Raw genomic sequence first — 17,798 nt, 5'->3', positions numbered from 1 at the left:
GCACAAGGGCCAATGGTGGAGCAGTGGAGGCGTGTCCTGCTCAGTAGGAGCTGAGCTGCAGAGAGAGGAGCAGCTATCAACCTGTGCTCCTGCCTGGAGAGCCCTGAGACCAGCCCAGGAAGAGGAGGAAGGAAGGGGCTTCACCTTCAACTTTTATCCAGAGGGAGAGGAGGAGAACAGAAAACATTTAACATCTTTATTACCATTCTGCAAAGAGTTGGAGAGAGGGGGAAAAGACAACAACATCCAGTGTGGAAGGAGGGAGACTCTACTATCTCTACAGGTGGGTGTGGGTGCATTTCCCCAAACAGACTTTGTTGTATCGGTGGGGGGAGGAAAGAAGACCACTGAGGGCCGGAACATCGCGGGGGGTGTGTGTGTGTGTGGTAGTGTGCGTGGGGGCCGTGCTTACAATTGGGCCCCCCCCACAATTGGAACCCCCCCCACCCCCCACATTTGCCTAGCCTGGGATAGCTGGAGCTACCAGGCTGAAGATTGTTATTAATCACCCAATTAAAGATCGTTAGGAGTGCCTGGTGGCTCCAGCTACCCCAGGTGAAGACATCTTCTCCCCCCACCTGAAGACCACCTCAAAGACTTTTGTGTTTTGCCATCTGGGGAGTGCACCCACCCACAGCTGCGAGGGGAGACCTGCCCTCGCAGTCCCCCCCCCTTCCCACCCCCCTCTCTCTTTCTCTGCTACTCTGTTTCTCCCCTCTCTCTCTGAGGCCTCTTCCTTCCAAATTTACAAAAAAAAAAACAATTAAGACAACTGAGCAGAGGGAGCAAGGCCTCTCCCCAATTGCCAACGAGGGGAGAGGTGCCTCGTTAAGGGCTCCTCTGCTCAGTGAACATAAGAGGCCATTAAAGACCATTAAGGCCTGTGACTTTGGGGTGGGTGTAGCCCTTAAAGGGACCCCGTGATGGCGACCCCATCCACGCCGGTGGCAGGGCCAGCAAGGACGTATGCGCAGGTGGCAACCGCTTCCACAGCACCTCCTGCGCCACCCGCTGCCCTGCCACCATTTAGATTAATTACTAGAAAACACGGGGTCAAGAGCTACACTCACCCCACAATGAGCATTGAGGAGTGCGTGCGGGCGATGGCTGGGGTAGTCGGCCCCTCGGCCATTGTCGCAGCCTCCAAGATGTCTGGGAAGGCTGTTTTCTTCCTGGGGTCGGAGCGGGCGGTGTCCCTGGCCCTCGAAAAGGGGCTCACGGTGGGCGGGACGTTCCTGCCGGTGGATCCTCTCGAGGCCACCGCGCAGAGGGTCATCGTGTCGAACGTCCCGCCCTTTGTTTCCGCTGAGCTCCTCCTCCCTCACCTACAACAACTGGGGGAGGTAAGGTCAGGGATCAACCCCATACCGCTCGGCCTCAGGGAGAACAGCCTGCGCCACGTGTTCTCCTTCCGCCGCCAGCTCTTTGTCCGGCTGGCGCGGGAGGACATGACAGAAGGGCACTTTAATGTGGTGCACGAGGGGACTGCCTACCGCGTCTTCTGGACGTCGGACGGCGTGCGGTGCCATGCCTGCAGGGAGGTGGGGCACGTTCGTAAGAACTGCCCCGCCTCCAAGGCCGCCAAACCACCGAAGGCGGCCATAGCTGGCGCCGCCGCCACCCCTCCCCCTAGTTGCGTCCGCGTGCCGGGAGCCATGGGTGCGCGGGCATCGTCGGAGGCCTTTGTTTTCAGGGCCTCCGGCGGGGGGGAGGGAGAGCGTCCGAGCGGAAAGAAGGCGCGGAAGAAGGAGAAACATCTAGAGGCGGGTCCCCTCGGTGCGCCGGAAAGTTTGACCACCGCGCTCAGCCCAACCCAGTCACCGGCGAGCGCGGGGTGCCCCGAGCCCGTGCCCGGGCCCTTGAATAATACCACAGAGGGGCCCAGGCGCGGGCAAGAAAAGGAAAAGGGGGGGGCGGAGCGGGAGGCCTCGGCAGACATGGAGGTCTCCCTGACTCCGCGCGCCCCCAGGAACAAAAAGAGGCACCGCCCCAATGAGGCGGAGGGGGAACAACATCCCTCCGCGGAGGAGGCGGTGCCCGCCGCGTGTCCCGCGTCCCCCACCAGCGCCCCCAAATTGCGCTGCAGGCGCGAGGAGTCTTTCCCCGGGGAGGGTGAGGCAGTCGAGGCTGCCCAGCCGCTGCCTCCTGGGGAGGGCGTGGAAGATCTGCCTGTCGTGGGGGGCGTGGGGCCAGTGGAAGAATGCGTAGCCGCCGGGTCGAGCGTCCCGGGGACCGAGGCGGGCGGGGCCGAAAAGGCCGAACCTGAGCCCGCCCGGCTACTATCCAACTTCCCCCGGGAGTCGCTCGACCCGGCAGAAATACAAACAAATAACGATGACACTGTAGATGCTGGGCCGGGGGGTGGCAGCGGGGAGGGGGAGGAACACCCACCCTCGCCCCTTACTTTGGAGCTGGAGCACTTGGAGGGCCTGGGGATTTCCTATGGCCGGGTCTCTCCTTGTTCTCCGGTTCCTGGGGCGGAGGGGGAACCCCTTCCGCTGTCATTTCCCGACCCGGCACCATTTTTAAAAGAGCCCAGTGGGGACTCCTCTGCCGACGATCCTGGGGGTGGGATCGGGGCAGTGCCAGGGCCGGTTGGAGCGGCCGGTTCATTTGCCGTACCTTGTGCGGTCGATGGGCCGGCTGCTGGCGGCCACCTCCCGGAGGAGGACGGGGACTCGGTGGGGGACGCGGGTGAAGACCTAGAGACCACCGCCAGGGAGGCGGTGGATCTGCTCGCGGCCGCCGCTGAGGCCCTCCTCGTTCCTGCAAAGGAACTCCGGGACTTTTTGGCCCAGAGCCGGGGTCGCCGCGACCAAGCCCGACTGGCCCTGGAAAAATGGTCCGAGCCGGAGCTGATCAAGGGGTCCGTCCGCGCCGCCGTTAAAACCTTGGCCGCGGGCGGGCCCTTGACAAAGGAGCAGCACCTTGAGCTGCGCGAGCTCGAGGGACTCCTCGCTGGGCTGCGGAGGGAGCGGAGTTCAACAAAAGACTCCGCCCCCCCCCCCACAATAGGTTAAGGTAGAGGTTGCACTATGCTTTTGCCATGAAGATAACCATAGCCAGCCTCAACATCAACGGCGGCAGAGGGGCACGCCGTAGATTTGACAATTTTTCGCTCCTGCGGGAGGGGAAATATGCGGTGTGCTTCCTGCAAGAAACCCACACCGTTCCGGGAGACGAAGCCACGTGGCTCCTGGAATGGCAAGGAGAGGTCCGCATGAGCCACCTCACCGCCATTTCTAGTGGGGTGGCCATCTTGCTGGGCCCGCATTTTCAGCCGGAGATCTTGGGGGTCGAGGAGCCCGTGCCAGGCCGCTTGCTGCACGTAACGGTTCGCCTGGGGGACGTGCCGCTCCATCTCGTGAACGTGTACGCCCCTCATCCCGGCCCGCAGCAAACGCGCTTCTTTGAAGAGGTGTCCGCTCTTCTTGGCTCCGTCGACGTCGGCGACTGCATTGTCCTCGGGGGGGATTTTAACTGCACCCTCGAGGCGAGGGACCGCTCCGGTGCCCCGCAGTGCATGACGGCGATGGAGAAGTTGAGGGACCTGGTCGGGTCCTTCGACTTGGTGGACGTCTGGCGAAATCTCCACCCCGACTCCAGCGCCTTTACTTGGGTGAGGCCTGGAGTCGGATGGTCTAGAGTCGACCGCCTTTACGTGTCTCGGGCGTACGTTTCCTGCGTCCCGGCGGCCTCCATGCGGCCGGTGCCGTGTTCGGACCACCACCTGGTGTGGGCGGAGCTCGCTTCGCTCCGCGCGAGGACGGGGTCCGCGTACTGGCACTTTAACAACCGGCTGCTGGAGGACGTGCGGTTCCAGGACTCGTTCCGTCGATTCTGGTCCGACTGGAGAAGGAAGCAGGGGGGCTTCCCCTCCTTGAGGCTATGGTGGGACGTGGGCAAGGCTCACGTCCGCGTCTTCTGTCAAGAGTACGCGAGGGGGTCGACCAAGAGGCGGGCGGCCAGAGTCGGGCGCCTAGAAAAAGAGGTGCTCGACCTGGAAGCCCGTCTCGGTCAAGTCGTCCAGGACCCGGCCCTGCGGACGGTGTACGAAGCGAAGAAGGCCGCGCTGAAGGACCTGCAGCTCGTCGGGTCCCGAGGCGCGTTCGTGAGGTCGCGGATCCGGTTCCTGCGGGATCTGGACCGCGGCTCCCCCTTCTTCTACTCGCTGGAAAAAAGGCAGAGTGTCCGTAAGCAGCTCTTGACGCTGCTGGCCGACGACGGCTCTCTCGTCTCGGATCCGGAGGGCGTCAACAACAGGGTCCGTGAATATTACGGGGCTCTGTTCTCTCCGGATCCGTCCAGCGAGGAAGCGCGTAGAGTTTTGTGGGAGGACCTGCCGAAGGTCAGCCCGGAGGGCGCCGAAAATCTGGAAGCTCCGCTAAGCCTGGCGGAGCTGACCGGTGCCCTCGCCCGGCTCTCGAGGGGAAAATCCCCGGGGCTGGACGGGCTGACCGTGGAGTTCCACAGGGCGTTCTGGGACGTCCTGGGGAGCGACTACGCGCGGGTCCTGGGGGAAAGTCTGGCGACCGGGGAGATGCCCCTCTCTTGGCGCAGGGCAGTCATCGTCCTGCTGCCTAAGAAGGGCGATCTCCGCCTCCTTAAGAACTGGCGCCCGGTCTCCCTCCTCAGCACGGACTACAAAATCTTCGCCAGGGCGATGTCTGCTCGCCTTGGTGCCGTGCTGGACCACATGATCCACCCCGACCAGTCCTACACGGTCCCGGGCCGGACGATCCACGACAACATCCATCTGGTCCGGGACCTCATCCATTGCTCCCAGGAGGCTGGTCTGTCGGTCGCCTTCCTATCCCTCGACCAAGAGAAGGCGTTCGACAGGGTGGATCACGACTATCTGCTCGGAACTCTGCGCGCTTTCGGGTTCGGGACGCATTTCGTCGCCCGGATCCGACTTTTGTACGCCGCCGCGGAGTGTCTGATTAAGGTTAACGGGTCCTTGACGGCGCCCCTTCGCTTTAGGAGAGGGGTGCGCCAGGGATGCCCCATGTCCGGCCAGTTATACGCCGTTTGCGTGGAGCCTTTCCTGCGCCTCTTGCGGACGAGGTTGACGGGACTGGCTCTGCAAGGGCCGGGCGTGGAGGTCGTCCTCTCGGCTTACGCCGATGACGTGCTCCTCGCGGTAGAGGATCCCGCTGACCTGCGGAGGATGCGTGAGTGCCAGGAGATTTACTCGGCCGCGTCCTCCGCCAGGATCAACTGGGAGAAATGTTCCGGACTCCTGGTGGGTCAGTGGCGGGTGGACTCCCTGCCGGAGGAGCTCAGGCCTTTTGCCTGGAGCACGACCCATCTCCTCTATCTGGGAGTCTACCTTAGCCCCGACGAGGAAGCCTGGCCGGCGAACTGGCAGGAGCTGGAGGCCAAGGTCACCGCTCGCCTAGGGCGCTGGACAGGACTGCTCCGAGTGCTGTCCTACAGGGGTCGAGCGCTAGTCATAAACCAGCTGGTGGCCGCAATGCTGTGGTACCGGCTGGTCACTTTGACCCCTCCCCCTGCGTTTGTCGCCAAGATACAGAAGAAGCTGGTGGACTTCTTCTGGAACAACAGGAAGCACTGGGTCTCTGTCGCGGTCTTGAGTCTCCCGCTTGAGGAGGGCGGTCAGTCGTTGGTGTGCGTCAGCGCCCAGCTCGCGACTTTCCGTCTTCAGACCCTGCAGAGATACCTTTACGTCGAGCCCCCTCCTAGGTGGTGTGCTCTGGCGAGGTATTTCTTCCGCCAGCAGCTCGACCTCAATTATGACACGCAGCTCCTGTTTGTGAACTTGGGGGGTGCCAGGACCGCCCTCCGGGAGCTGCCTGTCTTTTACAGGGAACTCATCAGGGTCTGGAACAAAGTCTCCACCAAGCGCAGCTCTCCGCCGGCTGGAGTGGCGGCCGTCCTGCAGGAACCGCTGCTCGGGAATCCGTACCTCCACGGCCGAGGCTTCATGTGGCGGTCGGAAGAGAGGGCTGTGGCTGGTGAGGTGACCAGGGTCAGGGACCTGCTCGATGGCGGAGGAGCGGGCTGGATGGCGCCAGTCACGCTGGCGCGGCGCCTAAATTCTGCCAACGTCCGCCGCGCGGCCGATGCCATCGAGTCGCTAAAAACAGCTCTGGGCCCTGACTCCGTTAGGTGTATCGAGGAGGCTCAAGCACGTGGGGAGATCCCGTCCGAACTGACCCCCGTCCGGACGGAATTCCTCATCGGCGCCAAACCCCGGAACCTCCCTCGGGGGCCGGCGCCTCACAACTTGAGCCGCCTCGGGGAAATCCCCTCCGTGCCTTTCAGTTCCGCGCGGAGGGGTTTCCTGTACGGGCTGCTCCTGCACACCCTCAACTTTGCCATCCTCGCCGGCCGTCCGGACACGCCATGGCGTACCATCTTGCCGTCCGGAGGAGGCGGGGGTCCCCGATGGAGGGCACTCTACGCAGGGGTCCTCCCACTATTCATCGGGGACTTGGCCTGGAGGGTGGTGCACGGAGCAGTGCCGTGCAACAAATTTTTAAGCCGGTTCACGGACTCCCAGGCCGCCTGCAATTTCTGCGGTCTGGAGGAGTCCGTGTTCCATGTTTTTATTGAGTGCACGAGGTTGCAGCCCCTGTTCCATTATTTGAAGGGGCTGCTCCTGAAATTCTGGCTGCACTTCAGTCCCACCCTCCTGATCTTTGGGCACCCTGTGCGGAGGGGAGCGGGTAGGTCCGAAGGCCTCCTCGTAGGACTGCTCCTGGGCACGGCCAAGGGTGCCATCAGCCGGTCCAGGCAGCGGGCGGTCGAGGGGGTCGTTCAACCTGACTGCCTGCCTCTCTTCCGCTCTTACATCCGGTCCAGGGTGTCCTTGGAGATGGAGCACGCGGTGTCCACCGGTACGCTCGCGGCCTTCCGCGAGAGGTGGGCACCGGAGGGACTGGAGTGCATCATCACGCCCGGCAACCAAATTTTAATTTGATTTTACGTTTTAAAGTTTAATTTGTTTTAATTGCCGGTGCTTTTAGTGTCCCCCTTCCCTTTTATAGGGGGCACTGGGGAAAATTGTTATTTTAGTGCCCAAAAAAAAAAACACAAAAAAAAAAACCAAAAAAAGGGGGGAAAAAAAGGGCCTTGAAAATGTCTGGAGTGTCACCCAGGTCGGGTGGCACCGTTTATTGTTTTTATGTCTTCACAGGTGAACTCAAAAGAGTTTCATGCACAAGGGCCAATGGTGGAGCAGTGGAGGCGTGTCCTGCTCAGTAGGAGCTGAGCTGCAGAGAGAGGAGCAGCTATCAACCTGTGCTCCTGCCTGGAGAGCCCTGAGACCAGCCCAGGAAGAGGAGGAAGGAAGGGGCTTCACCTTCAACTTTTATCCAGAGGGAGAGGAGGAGAACAGAAAACATTTAACATCTTTATTACCATTCTGCAAAGAGTTGGAGAGAGGGGGAAAAGACAACAACATCCAGTGTGGAAGGAGGGAGACTCTACTATCTCTACAGGTGGGTGTGGGTGCATTTCCCCAAACAGACTTTGTTGTATCGGTGGGGGGAGGAAAGAAGACCACTGAGGGCCGGAACATCGCGGGGGGTGTGTGTGTGTGTGGTAGTGTGCGTGGGGGCCGTGCTTACAACTAGGCCCCCCCCACAATTGGAACCCCCCCCCACCCCCCACATTTGCCTAGCCTGGGATAGCTGGAGCTACCAGGCTGAAGATTGTTATTAATCACCCAATTAAAGATCGTTAGGAGTGCCTGGTGGCTCCAGCTACCCCAGGTGAAGACATCTTCTCCCCCCACCTGAAGACCACCTCAAAGACTTTTGTGTTTTGCCATCTGGGGAGTGCACCCACCCACAGCTGCGAGGAGAGACCTGCCCTCGCAGCCCCCCCCCCTTCCCACCCCCCTCTCTCTTTTCTCTGCTACTCTGTTTCTCCCCTCTCTCTCTGAGAACCCTTTCCTTCCAAATTTAAAAAAAACAATTAAGACAACTGAGCAGAGGGAGCAAGGCCTCTCCCCAATTGTCAACGAGGGGAGAGGTGCCTCGTTAAGGGCTCCTCTGCTCAGTTAAATACACGAGGCCATTAAAGACCATTAAGGCCTGTGACTTTGGGGTGGGTGTAGCCCTTAAAGGGACCCCGTGATGGCGACCCCATCCACGCCGGTGGCAGGGCCAGCAAGGACGTATGCGCAGGCGGTGTCTACATCCACGGCACCTCCTGCGCCACCTGCTGCCCTGCCACCATTCAAACTAATAACCAGGAAACACGGGGTCAAGAGCTACACTCACCCCACAATGAGCATCGAGGAGTGCGTGCGGGCGATGGCTGGGGTAGTCGGCCCCTCGGCCATTGTCGCAGCCTCCAAGATGTCTGGGAAGGCCGTGTTCTTCCTGGGGTCGGAGCGGGCGGTGTCCCTGGCCCTTGAAAAGGGGCTCACGGTGGGCGGGACGTTCCTGCCGGTGGACCCTCTCGAGGCCACCGCGCAGAGGGTCATCGTGTCAAACGTCCCGCCCTTTGTTTCCGCTGAGCTCCTCCTCCCTCACCTACACCAACTGGGGGAGGTAAGGTCGGGGATCAACCCCATACCGCTCGGCCTCAGGGAGAACAGCCTGCGCCACGTGTTCTCCTTCCGCCGCCAGCTCTTTGTCCGGCTGGCGCGGGAGGATGTGACAGAAGGGCACTTTAATGTGGTGCACGAGGGGACTGCCTACCGCGTCTTCTGGACGTCGGACGGCGTGCGGTGCCATGCCTGCAGGGAGGTGGGGCACGTTCGCAAGAACTGCCCCGCCTCCAAGGCCGCCAAACCACCGAAGGCGGCCATAGCTGGCGCCGCCGCCACCCCTCCCCCTAGTTGCGTCCGCGTGCCGGGAGCCATGGGTGCGCGGGCATCGTCGGAGGCCTTTGTTTTCAGGGCCTCCGGCGGGGGGGAGGGAGAGCGTCCGACCGGAAAGAAGGCGCGGAAGAAGGAGAAACATCTAGAGGCGGGTCCCCTCGGTGCGCCGGAAAGTCTGACCACCGCGCTCAGCCCAACCCAGTCACCGGCGAGCGCGGGGTGCCCCGAGCCCGTGCCCGGGCCCTTGAATAACACCACAGAGGGGCCCAGGCGCAGGCAAGAAAAGGAAAAGGGGGGGGCGGAGCGGGAGGCCTCGGCAGACATGGAGGTCTCCCTGACTCCGCGCGCCCCCAGGAACAAAAAGAGGCACCGCCCCAATGAGGCGGAGGGGGAACAACATCCCTCCGCGGAGGAGGCGGTGCCCGCCGCGTGTCCCGCGTCCCCCACCAGCGCCCCCAAATTGCGCTGCAGGCGCGAGGAGTCTTTCCCCGGGGAGGGTGAGGCAGTCGAGGCTGCCCAGCCTCTGCCTCCCGGGGATGGAGTGGAAGATCTGCCTGTCGTGGGGGGCGTGGGGACCGCGGAGGAATGCGTAGCCGCCGGGCCGGGCGTCCCGGGGACTGAGGCGGGCGGGGCCGAAAAGGCCGAACCTGAGCCCGCCCAGCCAATGCACAACTTCCCCCGGGAGTCGCTCGACCCGGCGGAAATACAAACAAATAATTATGACACTGTAGATGCTGGGCCGGGGGGTGGCAGCGGGGAGGGGGAGGAACACCCACCCTCGCCCCTTACTTTGGAGCTGGAGCACTTGGAGGGCCTGGGGATTTCCTATGGCCGGGTCTCTCCTTGTTCTCCGGTTCCTGGGGCGGAGGGGGAACCCCTTCCGCTGTCATTTCCCGACCCGGCACCATTTTTAAAAGAGCCCAGTGGGGACTCCTCTGCCGACGATCCTGGGGGTGGGATCGGGGCAGTGCCAGGGCCGGTTGGAGCGGCCGGTTCATTTGCCGTACCTTGTGCGGTCGATGGGCCGGCTGCTGGCGGCCACCTCCCGGAGGAGGACGGGGACTCGGTGGGGGACGCGGGTGAAGACCTAGAGACCACCGCCAGGGAGGCGGTGGATCTGCTCGCGGCCGCCGCTGAGGCCCTCCTCGTTCCTGCAAAGGAACTCCGGGACTTTTTGGCCCAGAGCCGGGGTCGCCGCGACCAAGCCCGACTGGCCCTGGAAAAATGGTCCGAGCCGGAGCTGATCAAGGGGTCCGTCCGCGCCGCCGTTAAAACCTTGGCCGCGGGCGGGCCCTTGACAAAGGAGCAGCACCTTGAGCTGCGCGAGCTCGAGGGACTCCTCGCTGGGCTGCGGAGGGAGCGGAGTTCAACAAAAGACTCCGCTCCCTCCCCCACAATAGGTTAAGGTAGAGGTTGCACTATGCTTTTGTCATGAAGATAACCATAGCCAGCCTCAACATCAACGGCGGCAGAGGGGCACGCCGTAGATTTGACAATTTTTCGCTCCTGCGGGAGGGGAAATATGCGGTGTGCTTCCTGCAAGAAACCCACACCGTTCCGGGAGACGAAGCCACGTGGCTCCTGGAATGGCAAGGAGAGGTCCGCATGAGCCACCTCACCGCCATTTCTAGTGGGGTGGCCATCTTGCTGGGCCCGCATTTTCAGCCGGAGATCTTGGGGGTCGAGGAGCCCGTGCCAGGCCGCTTGCTGCACGTAACGGTTCGCCTGGGGGACGTGCCGCTCCATCTCGTGAACGTGTACGCCCCTCATCCCGGCCCGCAGCAAACGCGCTTCTTTGAAGAGGTGTCCGCTCTTCTTGGCTCCGTCGACGTCGGCGACTGCATTGTCCTCGGGGGGGATTTTAACTGCACCCTCGAGGCGAGGGACCGCTCCGGTGCCCCGCAGTGCATGACGGCGATGGAGAAGTTGAGGGACCTGGTCGGGTCCTTCGACTTGGTGGACGTCTGGCGAAATCTCCACCCCGACTCCAGCGCCTTTACTTGGGTGAGGCCTGGAGTTGGTTGGTCTAGAGTCGACCGCCTTTACGTGTCTCGGGCGTACGTTTCCTGCGTCCCGGCGGCCTCCATGCGGCCGGTGCCGTGTTCGGACCACCACCTGGTGTGGGCGGAGCTCGCTTCGCTCCGCGCGAGGACGGGGTCCGCGTACTGGCACTTTAACAACCGGCTGCTGGAGGACGTGCGGTTCCAGGACTCGTTCCGTCGATTCTGGTCCGACTGGAGAAGGAAGCAGGGGGGCTTCCCCTCCTTGAGGCTATGGTGGGACGTGGGCAAGGCTCACGTCCGCGTCTTCTGTCAAGAGTACGCGAGGGGGTCGACCAAGAGGCGGGCGGCCAGAGTCGGGCGCCTAGAAAAAGAGGTGCTCGACCTGGAAGCCCGTCTCGGTCAAGTCGTCCAGGACCCGGCCCTGCGGACGGTGTACGAAGCGAAGAAGGCCGCGCTGAAGGACCTGCAGCTCATCGGGTCCCGAGGCGCGTTCGTGAGGTCGCGGATCCGGTTCCTGCGGGATCTGGACCGCGGCTCCCCCTTCTTCTACTCGCTGGAAAAAAGGCAGAGTGTCCGTAAGCAGCTCTTGACGCTGCTGGCCGACGACGGCTCTCTCGTCTCGGATCCGGAGGGCGTCAACAACAGGGTCCGTGAATATTACGGGGCTCTGTTCTCTCCGGATCCGTCCAGCGAGGAAGCGCGTAGAGTTTTGTGGGAGGACCTGCCGAAGGTCGGCCCGGAGGGCGCCGAAAATCTGGAAGCTCCGCTAAGCCTGGCGGAGCTGACCGGTGCCCTCGCCCGGCTCTCGAGGGGAAAATCCCCGGGGCTGGACGGGCTGACCGTGGAGTTCCACAGGGCGTTCTGGGACGTCCTGGGGAGCGACTACGCGCGGGTCCTGGGGGAAAGTCTGGCGACCGGGGAGATGCCCCTCTCTTGGCGCAGGGCAGTCATCGTCCTGCTGCCTAAGAAGGGCGATCTCCGCCTCCTTAAGAACTGGCGCCCGGTCTCCCTCCTCAGCACGGACTACAAAATCTTCGCCAGGGCGATGTCTGCTCGCCTTGGTGCCGTGCTGGACCACATGATTCACCCCGACCAGTCATACACGGTCCCGGGCCGGACGATCCACGACAACATCCATCTGGTCCGGGACCTCATCCATTGCTCCCAGGAGGCTGGTCTGTCGGTCGCCTTCCTATCCCTCGACCAAGAGAAGGCGTTCGACAGGGTGGATCACGACTATCTGCTCGGAACTCTGCGCGCTTTCGGGTTCGGGACGCATTTCGTCGCCCGGATCCGACTTTTGTACGCCGCCGCGGAGTGTCTGATTAAGGTTAACGGGTCCTTGACGGCGCCCCTTCGCTTTAGGAGAGGGGTGCGCCAGGGATGCCCCATGTCCGGCCAGTTATACGCCGTTTGCGTGGAGCCTTTCCTGCGCCTCTTGCGGACGAGGTTGACGGGACTGGCTCTGCAAGGGCCGGGCGTGGAGGTCGTCCTCTCGGCTTACGCCGATGACGTGCTCCTCGCGGTAGAGGATCCCGCTGACCTGCGGAGGATGCGTGAGTGCCAGGAGATTTACTCGGCCGCGTCCTCCGCCAGGATCAACTGGGAGAAATGTTCCGGACTCCTGGTGGGTCAGTGGCGGGTGGACTCCCTGCCGGAGGAGCTCAGGCCTTTTGCCTGGAGCACGACCCATCTCCTCTATCTGGGAGTCTACCTTAGCCCCGACGAGGAAGCCTGGCCGGCGAACTGGCAGGAGCTGGAGGCCAAGGTCGCCGCTCGCCTAGGGCGCTGGACAGGACTGCTCCGAGTGCTGTCCTACAGGGGTCGAGCGCTAGTCATAAACCAGCTGGTGGCCGCAATGCTGTGGTACCGGCTGGTCACTTTGACCCCTCCCCCTGCGTTTGTCGCCAAGATACAGAAGAAGCTGGTGGACTTCTTCTGGAACAACAGGAAGCACTGGGTCTCTGTCGCGGTCTTGAGTCTCCCGCTTGAGGAGGGCGGTCAGTCGTTGGTGTGCGTCAGCGCCCAGCTCGCGACTTTCCGTCTTCAGACCCTGCAGAGATACCTTTACGTCGAGCCCCCTCCTAGGTGGTGTGCTCTGGCGAGGTATTTCTTCCGCCAGCAGCTCGACCTCAATTATGACACGCAGCTCCTGTTTGTGAACTTGGGGGGTGCCAGGACCGCCCTCCGGGAGCTGCCTGTCTTTTACAGGGAACTCATCAGGGTCTGGAACAAAGTCTCCACCAAGCGCAGCTCTCCGCCGGCTGGAGTGGCGGCCGTCCTGCAGGAGCCGCTGCTCGGGAATCCGTACCTCCACGGCCGAGGCTTCATGTGGCGGTCGGAAGAGAGGGCTGTGGCTGGTGAGGTGACCAGGGTCAGGGACCTGCTCGATGGCGGAGGAGCGGGCTGGATGGCGCCAGTCACGCTGGCGCGGCGCCTAAATTCTGCCAACGTCCGCCGCGCGGCCGATGCCATCGAGTCGCTAAAAACAGCTCTGGGCCCTGACTCCGTTAGGTGTATCGAGGAGGCTCAAGCACGTGGGGAGATCCCGTCCGAACTGACCCCCGTCCGGACGGAATTCCTCATCGGCGCCAAACCCCGGAACCTCCCTCGGGGGCCGGCGCCTCACAACTTGAGCCGCCTCGGGGAAATCCCCTCCGTGCCTTTCAGTTCCGCGCGGAGGGGTTTCCTGTACGGGCTGCTCCTGCACACCCTCAACTTTGCCATCCTCGCCGGCCGTCCGGACACGCCATGGCGCACCATCTTGCCGTCCGGAGGAGGCGGGGGTCCCCGATGGAGGGCACTCTACGCAGGGGTCCTCCCACTATTCATCGGGGACTTGGCCTGGAGGGTGGTGCACGGAGCAGTGCCGTGCAACAAATTTTTAAGCCGGTTCACGGACTCCCAGGCCGCCTGCAATTTCTGCGGTCTGGAGGAGTCCGTGTTCCATGTTTTTATTGAGTGCACAAGGTTGCAGCCCCTGTTCCATTATTTGAAGGGGCTGCTCCTGAAATTCTGGCTGCGCTTCAGTCCCACTCTCCTGATCTTTGGGCACCCTGTGCGGAGGGGAGCGGGTAGGTCCGAAGGCCTCCTCGTAGGACTGCTCCTGGGCACGGCCAAGGGAGCCATCAGCCGGTCCAGGCAGCGGGCGGTCGAGGGGGTCGTTCAACCTGACTGCCTGCCTCTCTTCCGCTCTTACATCCGGTCCAGGGTGTCCTTGGAGATGGAGCACGCGGTGTCCACCGGTACGCTCGCGGCCTTCCGCGAGAGGTGGGCACCGGAGGGACTGGAGTGCATCATCACGCCCGGCAACCAAATTTTAATTTGATTTTACGTTTTAAAGTTAATTTGTTTTAATTGCCGGTGCTTTTAGTGTCCCCTTCCCTTTTATAGGGGGCACTGGGGAAAAATTGTGATTTTAGTGCCCAAAAAAAAAAAAAAAAAAAAAAAAAGAAAAAAAAAAAAAAAACACAAAAAAGGGGGGAAAAAAAAAATGGGCCTTGTAAATGTCTGGAGTGTCACCCAGGTCGGGTGGCACAGTTTAATGTTTATGTTTTCGCAGGTAGACTCTAAAAGAGTTTCATGCACAAGGGCCAATGGTGGAGCAGTGGAGGCGTGTCCTGCTCAGTAGGAGCTGAGCTGCAGAGAGAGGAGCAGCTATCAACCTGTGCTCCTGCCTGGAGAGCCCTGAGACCAGCCCAGGAAGAGGAGGAAGGAAGGGGCTTCACCTTCAACTTTTATCCAGAGGGAGAGGAGGAGAACAGAAAACATTTAACATCTTTATTACCATTCTGCAAAGAGTTGGAGAGAGGGGGAAAAGACAACAACATCCAGTGTGGAAGGAGGGAGACTCTACTATCTCTACAGGTGGGTGTGGGTGCATTTCCCCAAACAGACTTTGTTGTATCGGTGGGGGGAGGAAAGAAGACCACTGAGGGCCGGAACATCGCGGGGGGTGTGTGTGTGTGTGGTAGTGTGCGTGGGGGCCGTGCTTACAACTAGGCCCCCCCCACAATTGGAACCCCCCCCCACCCCCCACATTTGCCTAGCCTGGGATAGCTGGAGCTACCAGGCTGAAGATTGTTATTAATCACCCAATTAAAGATCGTTAGGAGTGCCTGGTGGCTCCAGCTACCCCAGGTGAAGACATCTTCTCCCCCCACCTGAAGACCACCTCAAAGACTTTTGTGTTTTGCCATCTGGGGAGTGCACCCACCCACAGCTGCGAGGAGAGACCTGCCCTCGCAGCCCCCCCCCCTTCCCACCCCCCTCTCTCTTTTCTCTGCTACTCTGTTTCTCCCCTCTCTCTCTGAGAACCCTTTCCTTCCAAATTTAAAAAAAACAATTAAGACAACTGAGCAGAGGGAGCAAGGCCTCTCCCCAATTGTCAACGAGGGGAGAGGTGCCTCGTTAAGGGCTCCTCTGCTCAGTTAAATACACGAGGCCATTAAAGACCATTAAGGCCTGTGACTTTGGGGTGGGTGTAGCCCTTAAAGGGACCCCGTGATGGCGACCCCATCCACGCCGGTGGCAGGGCCAGCAAGGACGTATGCGCAGGCGGTGTCTACATCCACGGCACCTCCTGCGCCACCTGCTGCCCTGCCACCATTCAAACTAATAACCAAGAAACACGGGGTCAAGAGCTACACTCACCCCACAATGAGCATCGAGGAGTGCGTGCGGGCGATGGCTGGGGTAGTCGGCCCCTCGGCCATTGTCGCAGCCTCCAAGATGTCTGGGAAGGCCGTGTTCTTCCTGGGGTCGGAGCGGGCGGTGTCCCTGGCCCTTGAAAAGGGGCTCACGGTGGGCGGGACGTTCCTGCCGGTGGACCCTCTCGAGGCCACCGCGCAGAGGGTCATCGTGTCAAACGTCCCGCCCTTTGTTTCCGCTGAGCTCCTCCTCCCTCACCTACACCAACTGGGGGAGGTAAGGTCGGGGATCAACCCCATACCGCTCGGCCTCAGGGAGAACAGCCTGCGCCACGTGTTCTCCTTCCGCCGCCAGCTCTTTGTCCGGCTGGCGCGGGAGGATGTGACAGAAGGGCACTTTAATGTGGTGCACGAGGGGACTGCCTACCGCGTCTTCTGGACGTCGGACGGCGTGCGGTGCCATGCCTGCAGGGAGGTGGGGCACGTTCGCAAGAACTGCCCCGCCTCCAAGGCCGCCAAACCACCGAAGGCGGCCATAGCTGGCGCCGCCGCCACCCCTCCCCCTAGTTGCGTCCGCGTGCCGGGAGCCATGGGTGCGCGGGCATCGTCGGAGGCCTTTGTTTTCAGGGCCTCCGGCGGGGGGGAGGGAGAGCGTCCGAGCGGAAAGAAGGCGCGGAAGAAGGAGAAACATCTAGAGGCGGGTCCCCTCGGTGCGCCGGAAAGTCTGACCACCGCGCTCAGCCCAACCCAGTCACCGGCGAGCGCGGGGTGCCCCGAGCCCGTGCCCGGGCCCTTGAATAACACCACAGAGGGGCCCAGGCGCAGGCAAGAAAAGGAAAAGGGGGGGGCGGAGCGGGAGGCCTCGGCAGACATGGAGGTCTCCCTGACTCCGCGCGCCCCCAGGAACAAAAAGAGGCACCGCCCCAATGAGGCGGAGGGGGAACAACATCCCTCCGCGGAGGAGGCGGTGCCCGCCGCGTGTCCCGCGTCCCCCACCAGCGCCCCCAAATTGCGCTGCAGGCGCGAGGAGTCTTTCCCCGGGGAGGGTGAGGCAGTCGAGGCTGCCCAGCCTCTGCCTCCCGGGGATGGAGTGGAAGATCTGCCTGTCGTGGGGGGCGTGGGGACCGCGGAGGAATGCGTAGCCGCCGGGCCGGGCGTCCCGGGGACTGAGGCGGGCGGGGCCGAAAAGGCCGAACCTGAGCCCGCCCAGCCAATGCACAACTTCCCCCGGGAGTCGCTCGACCCGGCGGAAATACAAACAAATAATTATGACACTGTAGATGCTGGGCCGGGGGGTGGCAGCGGGGAGGGGGAGGAACACCCACCCTCGCCCCTTACTTTGGAGCTGGTGCACTTGGAGGGCCTGGGGATTTCCTATGGCCGGGTCTCTCCTTGTTCTCCGGTTCCTGGGGCGGAGGGGGAACCCCTTCCGCTGTCATTTCCCGACCCAGCACCATTTTTAAAAGAGCCCAGTGGGGACTCCTCTGCCGACGATCCTGGGGGTGGGATCGGGGCAGTGCCAGGGCCGGTTGGAGCGGCCGGTTCATTTGCCGTACCTTGTGCGGTCGATGGGCCGGCTGCTGGCGGCCACCTCCCGGAGGAGGACGGGGACTCGGTGGGGGTCGCGGGAGAAGAACTAGAGACCACCGCCAGGGAGGCGGTGGATCTGCTCGCGGCCGCCGCTGAGGCCCTCCTCATTCCTGCAAAGGAACTCCGGGACTTTTTGGCCCAGAGCCGGGGTCGCCGCGACCAAGCCCGACTGGCCCTGGAAAAATGGTCCGAGCCGGAGCTGATCAAGGGGTCCGTCCGCGCCGCCGTTAAAACCTTGGCCGCGGGCGGGCCCTTGACAAAGGAGCAGCACCTTGAGCTGCGCGAGCTCGAGGGACTCCTCGCTGGGCTGCGGAGGGAGCGGAGTTCAACAAAAGACTCCGCTCCCTCCCCCACAATAGGTTAAGGTAGAGGTTGCACTATACTTTTGCCATGAAGATAACCATAGCCAGCCTCAACATCAACGGCGGCAGAGGGGCACGCCGTAGATTTGACAATTTTTCGCTCCTGCGGGAGGGGAAATATGCGGTGTGCTTCCTGCAAGAAACCCACACCGTTCCGGGAGACGAAGCCACGTGGCTCCTGGAATGGCAAGGAGAGGTCCGCATGAGCCACCTCACCGCCATTTCTAGTGGGGTGGCCATCTTGCTGGGCCCGCATTTTCAGCCGGAGATCTTGGGGGTCGAGGAGCCCGTGCCAGGCCGCTTGCTGCACGTAACGGTTCGCCTGGGGGACGTGCCGCTCCATCTCGTGAACGTGTACGCCCCTCATCCCGGCCCGCAGCAAACGCGCTTCTTTGAA

Source organism: Pristiophorus japonicus, chromosome 21 (assembly GCF_044704955.1).
Source record: "Pristiophorus japonicus isolate sPriJap1 chromosome 21, sPriJap1.hap1, whole genome shotgun sequence".
In the NCBI taxonomy this organism is placed as follows: Eukaryota; Metazoa; Chordata; class Chondrichthyes; family Pristiophoridae; genus Pristiophorus; species Pristiophorus japonicus.
Note: the sequence above shows the minus strand (reverse complement) of the source record.